At 43.4% G+C, this 18,131-nt stretch overlaps 1 protein-coding gene across 7 annotated transcripts in view; it reads left to right on the top strand.

Moving 5' to 3' along the window:
- Window positions 1-288: 288 nt before the first annotated feature.
- Window positions 289-18,131, top strand: part of CALD1 (caldesmon 1) — a 173,426-nt gene continuing 155,583 nt past the window's right edge. For 3 of the 7 annotated variants that reach the window (XR_013182254.1, XM_077178139.1, XM_077178137.1), the window contains exon 1: window positions 289-540. The gene's annotated coding sequence lies outside the window, so the exon portion shown is untranslated. The remainder of the gene's footprint in view (window positions 541-18,131) is intronic. The other 4 variants (XR_013182255.1, XM_077178141.1, XM_077178143.1 and 1 more) reach the window with 3 other exon arrangements.

Below are 18,131 nucleotides of genomic sequence, written 5' to 3'. Positions count from 1 at the left end.
ATCCCTATCCATTCAGAGCATTTCCTTTTTTTAAGCTCCGTTTGTGTCCAACAAGACAGCCTCTTTCTCCAAGATTAACATTTCTTATGATTGTTCCTGACAGAGGATTTACTTTCAGAGGCCCTGCTAAGGATAACCAAAAAAGGGCATGTAGCAAGACACTTTTGGCAGCTCGCACGAATTTTCGGAGCTTTTTAGGTCTTGGTTTTCTGATGAGTGGCTTCCTGAGCATGCCTGGGGAATGACAGGCATCTCTGCAGGCAGGCTGAGCCCACCTTGGCTTGCTCACAGCCATTGGCTGCCCATCGGAATAAATTGAGGACAATGCATTCCGCCGCCTGCCAATTGTAAACATAAGGGATATGTATTCACTTAGCACTGACTTTTGGGAGGGGCCAAGGAAAAGCTGCACTTTTATTGAATAGGGCTGTGTGTGTGTGTGTGTGTGAGGCTGCTGCTGTGCCTCTCTCGCTGTGCTCCTGCCCAAGCAGCCAGTTATTCGTTTCCTTCCTACTAGAGTTGAGAGCTTTGCAGCCAGAGGTAAGGAAGGGCTTGCGGGACGGGTTTGCCTGGGCTTTGCCTTGCAGACGGAGCAGCCCGGGCTCTGAACGGGCTGTGGGAGGCTGGTTCTGCTCTGCTGCTCTTTCTCTGTGTGTCCCCCCTTTCCAGATGTTCGTGGTGAACTGAGGGAGATCTGGGGTGGAGGGGGGATGCATGTCTGCTCATCCTGCTGGACCTCAGTAAGGAGGTGCAGGGCAGGATCTGTGCTGGTCCCACCACTCCATTCTTCATCCTTTGCTGGGCTCGTTAGTAGCAGTAACCCGTTCTAATAACCCTTCTTTTCTTTATTTTTTAATTCCCCTCCTCCTATTTTTAATTTTTTTAATGGAGGCATTACAGTGAGAAACCTCTTAGTGTGTTAAGGTCTGCTGAATTGCTTTTAATTTTGCAACTTAATCCGTGGGCTTCCACACTGCAAGGGCAGTCTTGGGGTGTAACTGATACAGACACAGAGAAACTCTGCTTAATGTAAGTGATCTGATACTCACTGAAGCAGATGTCCCTCATGGCAGCCTTTCACAGGAGGATTGTTGACAATAGATGGCATCAGTTTTTGTTTTCAGCCTCCAACATGCTCAGCAGCGCGTTGCCAGAATGTTTCTTGTGAAGTTGCCTTTCCTGTTAAAAGGGGGGGATTAAAGAATGTGCTTGGGTGGGACTGGAGCTCTCTTGGAAGTCTGGCTCTGTGTTTGTCAGAGTGCTGCTGGGGAGAGCTGGCTAGCAGGCTTCCCTTCCCAGCTCCTTTGACATGTTGGGACAGTTGGAAGGCATTGTGCAAGGCTGGCTGCTGATAGCATGATATTCTTGCATAGCAGGGAATTTCTCAGGGAAAAGGCTGGGAAAATGAAGGGAGGGAGGAAGTTAGCTGCAGATGAATGCTTGGTAGCTGCAGACACTGACCAAGCTGCTAATCTCTGGCCAGACCTGCAGGGATGGAACAGATTGGTCTCATATGTCAAGTGTTGTTTGGAAGAATGAAAACATAACTGTTTTAAAATGGCTTTTTTATGGAGTACTTGTTTTCAGAGGAGAATTTCTTTTCAGAGTATGCAGTTTTTGTACAACTCTGCCTGAGAAGGCTTCCCCTGCTAAAAGGCAGACAGGAGAATAATTTGGGAAAATAACACATTCCCTCCTTGGCAGCAGCTCAAAGAAAATAAGGAGGCAGAGTGGGATTTTTTGTAAGAACCATGCATTTATTATAATTTGTCTATTTTAGATACCATACTGTGAATGATTGTGTTTGTATGATTTGCCATTGGAGAACCCCCAGACTCTGCCCCTCTTCTTTTTCTGTCTCATTAAATGTAGCAATAAGTCCTCATCTGCAGCAAGTCTCATCTTTCTCTCCTGCCATTTAAACAGGATGGGACCCTAAAACTACACACACCAAAATCAACAGAACAGACTCTTAACATAAATTACAAATGGAGCAAAGATTTTAGCTATTTGCTTTATTAAATTGGTCATGAGGTAAAGGTAATTGATAAGTTCTGCCCTGCTTTACCTTATTTTCTCAATATTTTTGAAGAAATGATAGGTCTGCCTTTCCTGGAGAAACGGCTTTAATAGGCAATCTTAAAAAAAACTGCATATGTTAATGTAGACTCTTAAGTTATGATGGGAGGGAAGAAATACCAGATGACATGACTGTGAACAAGAGACTCAATTGAAATAATTTGTTTTTCCTGAGAACTCCTCTTTGTTGCCACTTGCAATGACAAGAGGATCAATTCCACAGCCTTCATTCACAGGATTAGTCCTGGTGAAATCAATACCATCATTAATGGACTTAGAGGTCCTCTGTACTCTGAATACACTTTGACAGTGAGTGATGTAAGGACTTTAGGAGAATGAGGGATTTTCTACAACTGCTTCTTCCTATACTCACAACATTATTCTGGCATGGAGCAGAGAAAGGGGTCACTTCCCTTGTGCTTTTATTTCTTGTCCAACACTGATATGCACAATGCAATAATGACACTGAAAGATTTGAAAGGAAAGTGGGGAAGGGTGTAAGTTCCTCTGGCTGGCATTAGAGGGAAAATTCAAGTGCATTTAGATGGGAAGGTTTTTTATTGATCTCATTCATGGGGGCCACATGTGGCACAGAGCATCTGCTCAGTCCCATCCAGGATCAGGGAGCAGTGCTGCTTATTCCAGGTGGGGAGACCACAAAGGTGTAGGGCAAGGCTTTTCTCATGGCTGCCTGCTAGGACATGGCTTCTGTGTGAGGAAGATGCCAGGGAGGCTCCATCAGGAGCATCACTGCAAGTCCTCCTTGTTTCACACTTCCCTTTGGAGCGGCCCTGCCTGTGGGGGTGATCTTTTCACTGCAGAAAAGTGAGAGCCTGCAGGACAAATAGGGCATGAATGTCCTGGGACTGTGGAAAATACTCTGATTTCTCAGTAGCTGCTTACATGAGACCTATTCGTGTGGGCTGACTGGGTTTTGCTTTGTATTAAAGATCAGTGGAGTTCTTAACCCTTATCTGCCAAGGGTGCACTTGGAACATTTGATCCCAGTGTGTGAGCACAGAGGGACAGGAAACCATATATGCCTAGGAAAGAGAGGGCCAAGAGAGCATAACTGTCCATCTGCAGGGCTTGTCTGGACTCTCCTGGGTGTGGGAGAAAGCACCAAAAAAGGCAACAGGGCAGAAGGGAAGTGCAGTCCTGAGAGCATTTCATTGCCTTTGAGAGGAGCTGTATGGGGAGTGTGCAGGATTGGGCTCCAGGTGCACAAAGCCTGAGGCACACAGGCCTGTGAGTGCAGGGAGTGGGAGCCTGCATTCAAACAAGCTTTCATTCTTTAAAAATTGTCTCCTTTTAGCAACTCCCCCCGGCAGCTTGCAGGGAGGAAGCTGCTGCCTTTCTGCTTTGGGAGAGGTGTGTGTGCAGGGGATGGTTTGCTGGCTTTGTGCAGAGCTGCTGAGGGGTCAAAAGGGTGGGAATGGATGTGGGGGCAATGCACTGGAAGGAGATCACCTACCCTCCGTGTAGGCACCTCCTCTTGGGGTGCTGCTGCTGCTGCTTGGAAGGTGTAGCTGCTGCTTGTCCAGGCTTTGGCTGAGGCTGAAATTTGACTCAGAGGTATTTGGAGGTCATATTAGATCTGACCTCTCTGGATGAAACACCAAGGTCACAGGACTGTTGAACTATAGAACATAGATTTTTTTTCTCTTTCCTGATGCTTTTGTGCATTCAACTGGCCCAGCAGGGAAGGAGGCTCAGCACTCTCTAATTTGGGATCCCTCCCACCCCCGGGGGAGCTTGCTCCTATGTTTCATGAAACAAATTGGATCAACCAGAAAGGTTAGGGAATGTAACACTGTTACTCAGCTGGTGTGTTAGCTGTGTGCTTTACATCCTGCTTTAAGGAAGTGCTCCTTTCCATGCATTTTTCATTTGGACCCTCACCACAAACTGATGTCTCTTTCCTTGTTCCTGCCCCTCAAGAGGGGAAAACTCCGTCCATGAAGCATAGGGGCACCTCCTGATCAGAAAATCTTCAGTGTTGAAACCAGAAGAATTGCTTGTGGGGACTGTCGTGCTGGCTTGCAGCGAGGGCAGGACCAAATAGCTGAGGAAGCAGGTGAAAGAAAGGGGAAAAAAGCAGCAACCTCTTAAGCCACTGGAGTAATTTCTCCTTTGAATTTTTTCCTGTGGTCATAAATACCTGGTGAGTCACTTAATGGCTGTGTGTCTGTGTCTCTATCTCCAAGTCAAGGATAAGCTGTACCTTTCTGTATTTAGCCCATGGCTCTGCTGGGGCTTAGTTCATTAGTGTTTATAAAGAATTTGCAATACCAAAATGACAAGTTTAGGCACTGCCTAAAACCTTATTTTTGACTGGTTTCCCAGATCATCTTAGACTTTTTTTCCTTGGTGTGTTCACACAGATATGTATTAGATTTCTAGATTAAGGGTATGAAACCACTGAAGCCCAGGGAATGAGGTGAAGGCAGACCAGGCTCAGTGGTGACTGTGCTGTCATGTCTAGAGGGCATTTCCTGTGTGCTTGAAGATGGAATTGTTTGTGCTGCATCTGGACCAGTCTGCCTGTGAAGCTGTCATGTGTGCTCCAAAAATGCACAAAGGCAGCTTTTGCTTACAGATCCACCATAGTGTCATAAGCTTGGAAGCAAAACTACTCAGCAAGCTGCTGGACCTTATCTGCTTGTTCAGTCTCATGTTGATGAGAGCAGTTGAAATTGTAACCCCTGGGGCCAGGCCAAGCTGCAGTGGGGAAAATATTAGGGAAGGATTTCAGGCAATGGAAACATTACATGTTTCCACACCCTCTTGTGTACAGAACACAAATAAAGAGCATTTTCCCTCGAGAGTGGCTGTGGAGGGTGTGAAGCAAAGTGGAACCCACCCGTTTGCACATTTTCTGGTTTATGTCCTTAAATGGCAAAGAAAAAAAAATCTGTGGAATTTAGCTCATAGGAGGGTTATAAATAGATTTGTGGAGATAAAGTTTTGCTGTAAATGCCCTGGTTTGGGATCTATTCAGAAGAGTAGGACAATAGATATGAAGAGGAAAGGTATTGCTAAATGCAGGAGGACAGTGTCACTGCACACACATGTATGTGTGACCTTCCCAATCTTGCCCCAAAATTGTGGGGACCTCAGGGGCATGGAAATCACTGTGTCGCTTCTGAAAGTGAAATACCTTGGTGTGAGGAAGAACTGGTGTTTGTGATGTTCAATGGCTAAGGCAGCCTGAACCTGTGACAGCAATGCAAACCAAGGCCCTGAGATGGGCTGGCAGCTCGTTTTGTGTCCTTGTGCAAAGGAGCTGGCTCTGCCTAGGGAGGAGCAGAGCAGGGCTGGACAAACCCTCACCCAGCAGCGGCTCCTGGGCTCCTTCAGAAGTCAAGGTTGGATTCTGCAGGCTGGTGCCCCTTGGATTCCAGTCATCTTCAAAGGCAGCTCTGCCCAAATGAAGCAGTCTGTGATCAGGCCATTGTTTGTTGCTTATTTGCAAGGCTTTGATGTTCTCTCTTGCCTTTCTCACTGCCACAGGGCATGTTACTACCCTTTTCCCACTTCATTCTTTTCTTTGACAGTGAGCTCTCTAATGGTGAAATGGCTCTCACTTAGTGTCTTTTTTCCCCCCTTGAGCCACAGCGTTCATCCTGGTAAAATCTTTCATCGCAGAAGCACAAAGGCATGACCTTTTATGATTCCTCTCAGTTTCAGAGGACCTAGCAGTGCCAGTGTGATAGCCCAGACCATTGCTTTCTAGTATCAGCTGTACTGAGGACAATTTCTTCTCAGTCTGAGTAGGTTCAGCTGCAGAGGGAGGAGGCAAGGGATTTTATCTGCACCTTCCTAATGACCTCATGATAACCTCATTGCTCTCAGCAATTTCAACAGTCATTGAGCTGGGGAGAATTTGGCTTTGCTCTGGTCTAGTTAAAACTCGTAGGTTTGGAAAAGAAATTCCAGGAGCTTGGCTAAAATGTGTGGAAATAGGAGTGGGTTGGAGAAGTGTTTGGTCAGCTCTGATTTACCTGCACAGCTTAACCTGCTCTGGTGCTGCAGGATGCCTCCAGCCAGCACCACTTTGGAGGGCTGCAGCCCTGGCTCTGCAGAGAGGAGAGAGGTTTTGCTGCTTTGTTTGGCTTTGGGAACAGCACATCCCCATGTGCAGAGCCACACCCCTCCTATGAAAATGAGGAGTTTCATTCAGATGTCTGATAAGCCACAGCTGTTGCTTTGCCACTTCAAACAGAGCTTGGATTATAAAGACTGAAGTGCAGCATTTTAATTGCTGTAAATATGAACGAGAGGGTTTAGGCAATCCAGATGATCCAGAGCCAAGCATTTCTGTGGCTAATGTATATTATACTGACAAAAGCAGGCCAGCTGAGAATTTCCCTACTGCTGTCCCAGTAATTTAAAACACCACTAATCTCTTTTTCTGCTGCACTGGGGAAAATGAGGGAGAACCTGGGCATTAGCTGGCCTGAATCTGAACTTCATTTCAGTGGCTGTACTGGGATACGTTAGTGATGTAAATGATACTGAGGGTTTTTTAAAAATATACATTGCATCTAGTTTGATTTCCTTGAGTTAGAGGAATTCAGAGTTCCCTGTGAGCTGCTTGCTATCAAGAAGCTGGCCCTTTTTGTTTGATTTTCTACACATCCCCTGAAGGACAATGACAGCAGGAAATTGGGTCAAAATCCCAGTAACAAGCACTCACTGGGAAATGATATTTTGTACAAGAGAGGGCACTGCAAACCCAGAAAACCAGGAAAATTCCATTGCTCCTCACTCCCTGGTGATTAAAAGGCCCTGCCATATATGGGAAAGGTCTGAGCTTCATTCACTCCAACCACAATAGTAAATGGCTTATTCACTGGACACAGTATGCAATCAAGGAGCAGATTGACAATAAAGAGGAAAACCAGAAACTTTTCTATGTAGTCTGCTTTCTCTGCTGTGTTATTAGAAGCTTTGTGAGCAGTTTTTTTCCTTGTTCCTTTATTTAGATCCCTGTAAACTTCAGTCAGTTTTGTTTGCCACTTAACCCTCCTTCTAAAACCAGACACGCCAGCCTATTTCCTCTCCTCCCCCCCGTATAACCCAAACAAGAAAAGAACATTTCCTTTACCAGCGCATATAAAAATGCGGTTCCTTGGTCTTCAGTGCACCTAGTGTGCGTTTATATGGCTAAAAACTGGGATTAGTGGATTCTCATTCTCACTAGGTGTAAAGCACTAACTTTAAGGGAAGCAATGATGAAATGCCAGTGTTCCAGGGTCAGGGATGGGACCACAGCAGTGAAGCAAATACCTGTGTGTGTAAATTGGGATGAGTTTTAGGGGGAGGAAGGGAGCAATGTGTTTTGGATGGGAGCTGCAGAAGGGCTCCCCAGTGCTCCACAGAGCTCTCAGGGGTTTCCTTTCCACCACATCAGTTTCCAGGTAGTGAAACCCTACACAGACAGCACTGAGATGCAAAGTCACTGGAGCACAGTTGTGTTTACATTCTTGCTTTTCAGCTCATTTTGTTTGGTACTCCTGCCATCAAAATCATGGGGATAAAGTAGTTGGTGTAGCTGGATTTCATTTCACATGGAGAAAGGCAGTTTAAGTGCAATAATGTGCTTTAAGGCAAGATGTGCTTTGCTTGATGGAGATTTTCTGGAGTTTTCCTTGTTTGTTTTGCATTGACCATCTTAGAAATACGTAGTTTGTGTCATATTGGTTTAGAGAGAGTCTCTGACATCTCCTATATAATTTTGCTGAAAACACACATCTTTGTGGCCAGGAGGGCTGATGGATCAATTGGATTTCCCAGACTTCCCCTCAGTCCACGCTCATGTTTCATGGCCATGTTGGACATGGGTGTTACAGTCAGCCACAGGACAGGGTGCCTGCATTTGAGAACAGCAAATACTTTTCATCTGTGGCCAGCAGTATTCTGAGGAGGTGGCATTCGACCATTATCTCAAAGTCATGCTAAGACCTGCCCACTGAGGAGCTCTCATGTGGCCAAAAGAAGCACGGTCAAGTTGTGACTCTTGGGTAGTGCAATAGTAGCACATGAACAATTCTGTTTTCCAGCTCTTAGAAGGATCAGGGGTAGCCAATTTGGAGACCAAAATAACTACTTATCTAATCTCATTCATGTTTTTTCATTCAGGATTTGGATTGGGAGAAACTCTGCATTATATCGGCTTTTTAAATGGCATCTGCAGCCTTTGGAAAAGGTCCTTGAGCAATAATCACATTGAATGCAATAAGTATTATTGCATGGTCAAAAATGCTTTTCATTTCTTCATTTTTTTACCATCTTCATGATTCCAAAGGGAGAGGGGAGACTGCTTTCTTTTACCTCTTAAAAGAGGGAAGAGTAAACAAAGCATGTTTTGGAGTATTTTTTCCTTTGGTTTTTCTCTCCCCTAACTGATTTGTGACCCAGCTCAGTGTTTGTGCAATCTCCTTCTGGCTACTTGTGGAGAAGCTTTGCAGCAGCTCCTGGTGTTTAACTCTGCTGCTCTGCACTGTCCCCATGGTCAGTGAAGATGTTTGTTTCACCTGTCAAACCAAAAACTACTTTGTCATTCTTGTGCCATCTGCCATAGTGACATAACTGCTTTTCTGAAATAGGCAGGTTTTGTTTTGTTTTGGTTTTTTTCCCCCTTCTGCTCACTATCATCTGTAAATAGATGAGAGCTCCTTTCTTGGAGTCAATATATAGCAAACTTACTATTAACAAGTGGAGAGGGAGTAATGGTGTGTTTGCCTTCTGTGTCAGAGTATCTGATAAAGATCAGTTCATCTTAGTGAAAAATGAAAGGAATTTACTGTATGTGTAGGAAATATGTTTTGTTATAAATGAACAGATTGAAGTGGTGACAGGCTATGAGTCTGACTTACATGACAAAATACAGTTATACACTTCTGAAAGCCTGGAGACTGGTGTGATGAACTGGAAAAAACATTATAATCTGAGCAGGTTATTTCTGTCTCTCCTGTGACCCTTCAAGGCAGTGGAAAGTCACTGATGGAAAGGCTGTTGGCATTAGCAGGCACAGAGCTGGTTTCATTGGTCCTGGTTCCATGCTTGCAGATCTCTGAGGCTGAATTTAAATAGGTACACTCAGCGTTTCCCAATTTAGAATTAAATACCAGAAGCTATGGGTGTAAAAAACCCCCATAACCAACACCAATCTGCCTCCACAAAACCAAAAAGCTGGGAAAGCCCTATATAGGTCATCTTGTCCCTATTCTGTAGGCAGTGTAGGATAATTCCCAAAAGTACATTCACACATGTTTTGTCCATAAACACCTCTGTTTATTAACAAAATACAATCAACCTTTTTTTTTCTTTTTTTTTTCTCCAGTGAGGACTGGTATAGTTTGCTGCACTTTCTAGATTTTAGCAAGGGGAAATAGCTATCATTCTAAAATGTATTTCTTGGCCCATGGATATTGCTCATGTGAATTCAAGCAAAAAAACCCCAAAACCCTAATGAATGGAAACTTGCAGAAGAGTTACCAGCAGCTGCTTTTATTATGGACCATGGCTCTGACATGATCTCACACACGTTTAAGACAAGTGTTACCTCACTGGCTTCAATGGAAATGCTTTTCATTTGCAAGGGAGTAAATGAAGCCAGAATCAGACAGAGACCTAGGGAAACTCTCTGGGAGAGGGTTTTAGTCTGGGAAATGTGCTTTACATGCATATAAAATATATGGGCATATCTGCATGCTGCAGTAAATGTGTCAGGCCACCTGAGAGAAAGAGGCCAAGTTCTGCTTTGAGTAGCACCTGTGTAAATTCAAAATGGACTGCAGGGAAAATGTGCCAGGGAGGACCAAAGGAGTATCTAATTTTCTTTGAGTGCTAGAGTGCATTTTTCTTACTGTATTTCTCAGGTTTCCTTGATTAGATGGCTAGAAAATACAGCAAAATTAGGCTGCTCTCAGGGAGCTTCATGTTTTTAGCTCCTTACTTTCAACCATATCAAAAAAAGTTGTGCTGATTGTGAAACCAGTTCAGACAAAAGCACCACATTATTCTGCCTTGAAAATACAGGAGGAAGCAGTGGAATAAGAACTGTATATTTCTTGAGTTAACTCTTCAAAATTGGGCAATATTGCATCTTCTTTCAAGCTCAGCTAAATCTTGCAGAATTGGAGGAAGGAGGCTGTGCTCTTCTGAAAATGTAGCAATGGTCTCAAAAAGGCAGAAGAACCTTAAAACTTGTTCAGCTCCAGCAGAGGTGTTAGTTAAGAGGAATATTTTGGTGCTGCAGTGCCAGCCTGCAGCTGTGGCATGGGCTTTGCTGTTTTTCTGGGAGTGAGGAAATGCAGTTGAAGATGTGACAGGCATTGGTTCAGAGTGAGTAAAGGACACAGGAGAGGGATTTTTTCTGTCCTGGTTTGTTGCTCCCCGTATGTTTTGGTATCCCTGCTTGCTGCTCTCCTGTACAGCAGCACCTGAGGTCAGGCACACCTGGAGCCAGGGCCTGCAGCCTCTTGGGTGAGAGCTTTGAGATGTTGTGCTTTAGGTGCAGAATTGATTTTAGCAGGATTTCCCACCAGTCTAAACACTGGTTTCAGATGCTTTTTGCTTTGCTCAGTGTTTGAGGCAGTGATGTTTTCAGGTGTGTGGTGTAGAGTTTCACTGTAATGTGGTTTGCAGCTGATGCTGTGCACTCCCTGTGATGGAGGGAAAATGTTTTAAGACCATGGAATTCAGTAGTGTAAACGTTCATTTTTACTTTCCTTGAGGACTTGAAGGAAAGCAGAATGATGGTAATTAAGCTTGATCTGTAGCCCAAAATTGAGGGGGAGAAGGCAATAAAGTGTAGGGAATGTTTTAAATGGCCCTATCTGCTTATTTAAAGGGAGCTCTTAGGGAGTGGGGTTACAAGCCTCTTCTCAGCCTATTACAGGTTTCTAAGTGTTCAGTGTCTGAGCCAAAGCTAATTATATTGTCCACAGAAAAAGCACAGCAGAAGCTGGTGGTCCCTGTGGCTCATACAACTGCTAATTATTTCCAGTGGTGATGCTGAAATGCATTCTTACATAATTGGTGTGAGATCACCAACTTGTTTCACGTAGATGCAGTTCTGCACCAGGCAGAAATGAGTCCTGCCAGCTTCACAGTGGTAGCACAAAGTAGAGAGCCTCTTGCTGGAAGCATTCGAGATGAGATTTTTTAGCTGTCCCTAGATCTTTCCCCTGAGGAAATTCAATGCTGCTGGGAGAGAAACTCCAGTGGGAGAGCTCATGTTTGAATACAGCACAGAAATCCTTTTCTTCTGCTTGCTTCCAGCATTCTTCTGTCTTATAAACCACCCCATATTTCTATTTTAATATTGTCTTTAGTTGAACAGCACTTAGCAAATTGAAATTCTGCCTTGTATGTGCTAAACAACACTGTGCATGTTGTAGGTCCTTTAACTGAGACAAAAACATCCAAGGTCGTGTGGAAAGTCAGTGAGAGAAGAGAGGGGCAGAGGTTGGGACTTGTGTCTCCTACAGCAAGGTCTAAAATATGCTGTCACAACAGGGAATAATACCCATAGGTGTCCAAGTTTTGGCCAAGATAGGATTAATTTTCTGCAGTAATTTGGGAGTGGGTGCTGGTGGAGGAGAGGCTGGACATGACCTGGCAGTGTGAACTTGCAGCCCTGAAAGCCAGAGATGTCCTGGGCAGCAGGGGAGGGATTCAATTCTGCCCCTGAGCTCTTGGGGGACCCCACCTGTGAGTGCTGCATCCTGCTCTGGGGTCCCCAACACTAAAAGGACGTGGGGCTGTTGGAGGGAATCCAGAGGAGGTCACCATGTGGATTAGAGGGCTGGAGCAGCTCTCCTATGGCAAAAGGCTGAGAGAGAGAGAGGTGGGTTTGTTCAGCCTGGAGAAGAGATGGCCAGAGATTAAGCTGGGCTTCAATGCTGGAATGCAGTGTAGGATCAGACTGCACCCATTTCTGCCATGCCCAAAAGCGATGCGAGAGTGGAAACAAGTGTGTCAGAAATGAGCAACCAGAATTGTGGAAACCCAGGGCACTGGGAATATTTCTCTGTCTGTCTGGGGTGCCCTGACCCCCAGGGCAGCACTGACTTTGACCCTCATTCATGGAGAAAGCTTCCTGGACTTCAAGATAGACTGGAACCCACAAAAGTGTGAAATAGATTATAGAGAGCAGTGTAGGTGTGTGTATCACTTGGTGAGAAATTTAGGTTTTGGGGTTTTTAGTGGGTTGTGGATGGAAGCAAGATGGAGGGCACAGGGTGTTGTCCTGGGTTTCTTCTTCATGCTGCTTCTTCCTCCTTCATGGGTTTGCGTGGCATTTTGTAATTGGGCAGAAAAGTCTGCATTGGGGGCTCTTTGGGATGAGTTATTGGGTTAAAAGGGAAAATAATCTAGGTGTCAGTTCTTAATTGGATAGTTTAGTCCTTAAAAGACCTTGGAACAAGAGACTGTTGGCCATTTTGTGCCTTGCTGCTGAACTCACAGTAGTGAGAGTGATAAGAAATAATGAACACCTGAGTCCAAACATGAATTAGTGTCCCAAGTGCCTTCAATCCAGACCCAGAGAAACCAATGACTGGGACACCCACACAGAATTTTCTGCTGGAACACCTCTATGGCAGAAAGGAGGGTACCTAGGAGCAGCTGTTTCTCATCCAGCTTTGGTGCTGCCTGCTGCCCAAAGGAGCACAGAAGCATCTCTGAAGTACCAGAAAGAAAAGTCTGTATGTACTGCATGTGACTTTGCATTTATACAGGTGCAATTGGCTTCAACTGAAAGGCCATTTTGATGAGACAGAATGTCTCATTTATATCTTAGATATAAATTACATTTTTGACGTTTCTATGAGTAGTAGAAAACAAACACACTCCACTTGTGTTGGTGCTCCTGTGTGCATGAAAGATGACCTGTCCTCTTTCCCCACATGCATTTTCTGTATGGACATAATGCCCCTATTCAGCATTCATAAAGACACCAGTGGCTACCCAACTTGGCTGCTTGATGAGGAGAGGCATTTGGAGAATTCCACCCAGCTGAAATCACTGATTCTGCAAGTGGAATTTGTTTATACTTTTTTTCTTAAAAAAAAAAATGCAATTAGTGGTTTACAATGTTTATATGGATAGCACCAGCTGAATCTTGTTCCAGTCCATTTTAATGTGACCTACAATAAGCATTGTACAAAAAAATTCTGACTGGGATGGCCAATTTAAGTTCAAATTCCCAGTGTCAGTAAGAAGCATTGTCAAGTTTAATTAATCTCCTTAGGTGATATTGGGAACTTTTTTTTTTGGTTTTGTGGTTTTGTTTTTTTTTGGTTTCAGGGATAGAAACAAAGGACACCAAATAGAAGTAAGCTGTGATCCTGCAAATTTAAGGGATTGGATCTTGAACTGAAGATCCTGAAGTGTGAAGTCAATTCACCACCCAATATTCACCTTTTCCATTCAGCAATCCCTAAAATTTCTTTTGGGGAGCCAGCTGGCTCTCTATTTCCTATCAGGGCAAGGGTGCCAGTTCAAAACTTTGGGGTGTGCCAGCCATGCTGGCATAAGAGGCAATATACTGCTTATTTCATTGAAACCCAAGCAATCTATGTCCAGGTTTACCTCTGGTGAAGTTAATTTCTAACCACTTGTCATTCTACAGAATAGATCTGAAAGTGGTGCAAAAAAAGCAATGGTTTCCTCTCTCCCTTAAGACTGAAAAAAGCTTCTGTGTTCACTAGAGTACTAAATGAAGAGTTTTAGAGAAAAATGTCTGATTTGGAAACCCCCAGCCCAATATTCAGAGCTTACCCTTACAGGCAGTGCAATAGCTTTAGAGGAGCTCCACATCAGAAGTTTCAGGCACTCTCCTGTTTGTACTCTGTGGAATGGTATTTCCAGCAGCTTTGAATGAAATATAAATGTCAATTTCCAGAATGAAAGTTATCATTACTCTTCTGGGTTGTCCTATGGCACATGCACAATATAGTCTGGATTTCCCCGAAACAGTGCTCTTAGGAACTGTTAATTGTCATCATTTGGACTGGGAGTTACTCTCCTAAAGAGCAGCTCTGGCTGTTGTGGGGATTTTTGTCAATTTTTTCTGTTCAATATTATTTTAGCATTTTTTCTCCTGCTAACAGCTGATGCAGACTGCCCAAAGAAATGTGTGCCTGCCCTTGACTTTGACCCATCTGAATCCATTCAGTGGCTTCACGTTTCCTAGATTCTAGTTGTGCTCACTGAGGGGACCTGAAATGTTATTTCTGAATGCTGTTCTGTCTTCAAACATCTCAGTCACTGCTCCATGGCCAGAAGTACCTGATTTTGTTAGGAACTTCAGCTGTTGACATCAGCCTCAGAATAACATCATTTCTTGTGCATAAGTTTATGTAGATTGAGAAAGACTTCAATTGACAGAGACCAAAGATTTAAACATTTAGGTAATTGCTGTCTAATTATCATAGCCTTGGTAATGTGACAAGGAAAAAGAGAAAAGGATATAAGTTACTTTCAGCCATCAGATAAGAAATATAGATCCTGTAGTACATGCTAGCTGCAGTATTTCAGTTCCTAAAATGTGCGTATGTTTAGCAGCTTTAGGCACTTGGTGCTGTCTTTGATTATAACAGTGCTGAACTTTAGCTGCAGAATTGCAAGTTCTGATTTTCTAGTACATCAGTAAGTGAAACCTAAACCCATGTAATCTGTAAAAATAAATGTAATTACTTTAGCAAATGTGTTACAGCTGGCCAGGTTTGACATTAAGGTACCTGTTTCTTATAGCTGCCCAGTGTCAGAAGACAGAGGTGATGGCTTGAGCTCTGCTTTGCAGGCAGAACGGAGCAGAAAAATTATTGCTTTGCATTCTTCTGTGTGTACATTAAAGTGAACAAACAGACTTGCAGATCTGACCTCTGGCACTTCTTCCTGCTATTTTCTTCTGTTTAAAGCATCTTGCTGAGACTAGTTTTTTTTTAAATTTCAAAATCTCGGGTAAAACTTTAGTTAAGTGGGCAGCTTCAAAATTGAACACTTGATAAAATCTAGAAGAACACCTGAGCATCTGAAGCTGTGACTGATCTCTTTCAAGGTGGCAGTTTGCTAGAGCAGGAGGTGGGACTCTTGCACTCCATCACTGCTGCTGCTTTGGTTTTGTTTTAGCAGAATTTTTGCCCTTTTTACCTTATTTACTTATCTAGCAAACATGTTTGAGATTTCTGCAGTAGCAGAGAGATGAAAGGCTGACTGCAGCAAAGCTTTTCAGCTTTGGCCAGAGATTTCTATGGTAAAAATAAGATCATGAAAGGCTGTGCAAGATTTCTCTCTGGTCAGGGCACTGGCACAAAGCACTGCTTGCACTGGTGTGAGTTTCTTCATTATTCTCCTGACTTTGGTTTCACTTCCTCTTGTGGACAGAACTTTATTAATCTGCCACAAGAGCACTCTTGTTTCCTGACCTTTCAACAACTATTTTTCACAGGAATGCTGTGGCTTGAGGCTTAATTAGGGCCCAGGAAGTATTTAGAGGTCTTTAATGAAAGGTGCCCTGGAAGTGACAAGTGCACTGTGATGTTATTAACTCAAGTGATGCCTACCAAGAACTAGAGGTAGATAAGGCTATCATCAACTGCTAAGCTTTTCTGTTCCTGCTCTTTGATCTTGCAGGTTTCTAGTTCTTCCACTTCAGCAGTTTTAAATTCCTCCTCACAAAGAACACCTATTGAAGTAATGGGGAACAACTGATTTTTGAATCACTAATTCAAACAACTGGAGCAAATTATTAGGTTTACAGTTTCAGGCTCAATTTAGAGCATTGGGGTTTTTAGGATTGCTTTCTGGGAGGCTTAACATTTAGGAACAACTGTCTTGAGTAGCCAGGGTATGTTACAGGACAAGAGTACCTGTGAGATCTTCCTGAGAGGTGACCTCATTCTTGTTCTCACATACTCTGGTCTTTCCAAGAGTCATTTTTCTCCTGTGAGATGTTACTGGGAGTGTTTTTTGTGGCATCATTAACAACTCTGTTAAGATCTTGATCTTAACCATCCTGGACTTCATGCAGCATCTGGAAATAAAAGCTGCAGTGAAAGCCTAAACTTTGTGGGGTTTTTTGTTTTGCTTTGGGTTGCCCTTTTTTTTAAAGAAGCAAAGCTGTAGTTTCTGAATGACCTGCAGCTATTATGTGGGCAAAATTCCTGCTCTGAATGGTTCCCAGGATAACTCTGCATTGTGTATGTCCCAAGCAACTTGTAGCTGGGATTTGGTTTGTTTGCTTGAAAAAGAAAATTAATATATCATGATGGGCAATGCACGGCACATAAGTCAAATTACACAAACAACTGAGGATTTTTGTGTTCTTATATCTGTCCATGGGTAATATTTAGAAAACAAAGTCATTTAAAAACCTTAAAGAATTTTGGCTGCCTTTCAGAAATGGTGGAGTTAAGTCAATAAAATGCTCAGTAGAGATTGTATGTCCCCAAACATATTTTATCTTGACAGGTTATATACTATTGAGAGCTGCAGCCATGACTTGAAGCCAAGTTGGGAAAAGAACAGTTGTGTTAAAGGGCTGCATTTGATGGGAATCTGAGGAGGGGAAGGGAGAGAATTGTGTGTGCTCTGAGAGTGCCAAATGCAGAAAGCCTCGCTAAGCTGAGCTCCTGGGCTCTATAAATCACTGTAACATCAGTAGGTCTTTACTGATTTACATCTCTTGGGCATCTGTTTTGGTTTTTATTTTACACAAACCTAATTTCTCTGGATGCATGAAAGCATGGGGTTTGAATAGGAGTTATATTGATGGGCAGTAGCTTGGAGTCTCTGTATGAGAGTTTGTAGTGGGTATCATTGACTTAAAAAAAATTAAATAAAATGAACAAGTGTGGCAATATCTAGCCTCCATGACCTGGATCAAATCAATCCATGATTTCTCTGCACTGATGTGGGTCCATTGAAGTTTGCTTATCACACATCTTGCTTCTATGCCAGTGTGTGACTGGAGAGAATAGATTTTCTGGGTAGGAGACTGGAAATGATGAGTTAAGTGACATTAGCATAGATACTTTATTTCCCTTTTTGTCCTCCCATCTGAAAAGAATGTGAAAAATACATTCAAACAGCAAGGAGGATAAACTCTGTGCTATCTGTTGAAGGAAGCTCAGTAGATCTAGTCCCACTATTGCAGGATTAAAAGTGGTGCTGTGGAGCAGTAAAGGGTCTTTTCTCTCTTTTAGTTAGCCTGCATGTGAGTCATGTGCAACCCTGCTCTTGTGGAAACCCAGGGCACTGGGAATATTTCTCTGTCTGTCCTGAGACTGTTTTACTGATAAGAAATAATCAACACCTGAGTCTGGACATGAATTAGTGTCTCAAGTGCCTTCAATCCAGACCCAGAGAAACCCACAACTGGTACCCCCACATGCTCTATTATCCCAGTGAGAGGCTCCATGTAAAGGTCGTGGTCTGACACAGGTGTTTGTTCATCCCCTTTTTTGGGATACCTTTTGCAGGTACTAAAGGAAACTTATGTGCAGGCAGTGCAGAATGGACATGGGCTGCAAGGGCTTCACTGGAGGCAGGGAAGAGTAAACTTTGAAGTGAATTTGAAAGGTATTTTGGCCTACTTAATTCGCAGAAGTTGGAATGGTGTGGGGTTCAAGTTGTGAAAGAATTATAGAGGATTTAAGCTTATTTCTCAGTCATCCTATATGAGCATTGGCAAGGCTTTGAAGAAGGGAGATGAGAAAGTCTCATTTTGAGAGGCTGTTCTCCTGAAACCTTTGATTTGGGCAATCTTTAGTATCATGTAGATCCTGTAAGAGGACGCTGGACTATTGTTGGTTGGTGAACTCCCCTTTTGCCTGTCCCCTTGGAAAACTGACTTCTAAAAGACCCCAAACACTCTTAAAGAAAGGAGGAGCTACAATAAGAATGTTTGTCAGGCTGAATGTCTTAAAAATAAGTATGACCATAAGTCACACAGCAGTATGCACTGCCTAATAGGGTTATGTGGTGTGTTAAAAAGTTAAACAGATGATATTTAGACTTGTAGGTTTTTAATTGTT

This window comes from Agelaius phoeniceus, chromosome 5 (assembly GCF_051311805.1).
Source record: "Agelaius phoeniceus isolate bAgePho1 chromosome 5, bAgePho1.hap1, whole genome shotgun sequence".
Lineage (NCBI taxonomy): Eukaryota > Metazoa > Chordata > Aves > Passeriformes > Icteridae > Agelaius > Agelaius phoeniceus.
This window is presented reverse-complemented; position numbering and strand designations above follow the sequence as displayed.